The 2,124-nt window shown below is 40.8% G+C and overlaps 1 pseudogene across 1 annotated transcript; it reads left to right on the forward strand.

The window, feature by feature from the left end:
* The first annotated feature begins 874 nt into the window (after positions 1 to 874).
* Positions 875 to 1,492, forward strand: LOC308511812 (large ribosomal subunit protein eL15-like; annotated as a pseudogene). Its single transcript has one exon. The product of its transcript is annotated as a large ribosomal subunit protein eL15-like (transcript).
* The last annotated feature ends 632 nt before the right edge of the window (positions 1,493 to 2,124 follow it).

Below are 2,124 nucleotides of genomic sequence, written 5' to 3' on the forward strand. Positions count from 1 at the left end.
ATAACAGTTAATGGTGCTCACTATCGTGACATGATAATCCATTTTTTGTGCCTAAATTGCAAGATATGGATGTGGACGACATGTGGTTTCAACAAGATGGTGCCACATGCCATACAGTCCGAGAAACAATTCAATTACTGCATGAGTCATTTCCTGGTCGTGTAATTTCTGTTTTGGTGATCAGAATTGGCTGCCCAGATCATGCGATTTAACACCGTTGGACTTTTTTCTTTGGGGTTTTTTGAAGTCTAAGGTATATGCCAACAAGCCCACGGCCACCCACACCTTGAAGGAGGAAATTGAGCACTGTAACAATGAAATTCAGCCACATTTATGCAAAACGACCATGGAAAATTTCAACAAAAGAGTGTGTATGTGCCAGCAAAGCTGTGGAGGTCATTTACCCGATATGCTATTCCATACATAACCCTATACTGTCTACTTTATGAATCAATAAAAAACTTACAATTTTTAATTATAAACTTGTGTTTTATATCAAAATTAATTCTTGCGTGAATTTTGGGACACCCTTTATAAAGGATCCCCCATCAGACTAGGGACTGATTTCTCAACAGAAACACATCAGGCCAGAAGGAAATGGAATGAAATATACAAAGTCATGCAAAGCAAGGGTCTGAATCTAAGAATACTGTACCCAGCAAGGCTATCAATCAAAATTAAGGGTGAAATCAGGAGCTTCACAGAAAAAAAAGGACTAAGGGAGTTTATTACCACCAAACCAGCAATGCAAGAATTGCTAAAGGGCCTGCTATAAAAAGAAGAAATAGCGAAGAAGGAACATAGACATAAAGAATAAAAATGGGAGAGAGAGGCTCTTCCTTTCCGTCTGGCTGCAGCCATCAGGTAAACCAAGATGGGCGTTTACAAGTACATCCAGGAGCTATGGAGGAAGAAGCAGTCCGATGTAATGTGCTTCCTTCTCCGGGTGCACTGCTGGCAGTACTGCCAGCTCTCTGCGCTCCACAGGGTCCCCTGCCCCACCCGGCCAGACAAAGTGCAGAGGCTGGATTACAAGGCCAAGCAAGGTTATTTCATATATCGGATTCGTGTGCACCATGGTGGCCACAAGAGCCCTGTTCCTAAGGGTGCGACCTACGGCAAGCCTGTCCATCACGATATTAACCAGTTGAAGTTTGCTTGAAGTCTTCAGTCTGTTGCCAAGGAGGGAGCTGAACGCCACTGTGAGGCTCTGAGAGTCCTGAATTCTTACTGGGTTGGTGAAGGTTCCACATACAAATTCTTTGAGGTTATTCTCATTGATCCATTCCATAAAGCTATCAAAAGAAATCCTGACAACTAGTGGATCGCCAAATCAGTCCACAAGCACAGGGTGATGATGCGAGGGCTGACATCTGCAGGTTGCAAGAGCCATGGCCTTGGGAAGAGCCACAAGTTACACCACACTATTGGTGGTTCTCACCATGCAGCTTGGAGAAGGCACAATACTCTCCAGCTCCACCGTTACTGCTAATATAAGTAATGTTTGTAAAATTCTTACCTAATAAATAATTTATGATAGTCATGTCTGCTTAAAAAAAAAGGAATAAAAATAGCAACAAACAAGTACCTATCAATAACTTTAAATGTAAATGGATTAAATTCCCCAATCAAAAGACATAGGGTAACAGGTAAGAAAACATGACCCATATATCTGTTGTCTACAGGAAACCCACCTCAAAAAAAGGACTCACACAGACTGATGGTGAAGGGAATGGAAAAAGGTTATTCAGGAAAATGGAAATGAAAAAAAAAAGCTGGGGTAGCAATACTGATATCTGACAAATTAGATCTCAAAGTGAATGACATACCAAGAGATAAGGAAGGCCACTTCATAATACTAAAGGAAGCAATCTAACAAGAAGAAATAACTCTGGTAAACATATATGCACCCAATACAGGAGCAACCAAGTACATAAAAATACTTCTAGAGGATATGAAGGGAGAGATTGACAGCAATACAGTCATAGTAGGGGACTTTAATACCCCACTATCACCATTGGACAAATCCTATAAACAAAAAATCAGCAAAGAAACATCAATCCTAAATAACTCACTAGATCAGACGGAATTAATTGACATCTTCAGAATATTTCACCCCAAAGC

Source organism: Myotis nattereri, assembly GCF_964212035.1.
Source record: "Myotis nattereri genome assembly, chromosome: X".
In the NCBI taxonomy this organism is placed as follows: domain Eukaryota; kingdom Metazoa; phylum Chordata; class Mammalia; order Chiroptera; family Vespertilionidae; genus Myotis; species Myotis nattereri.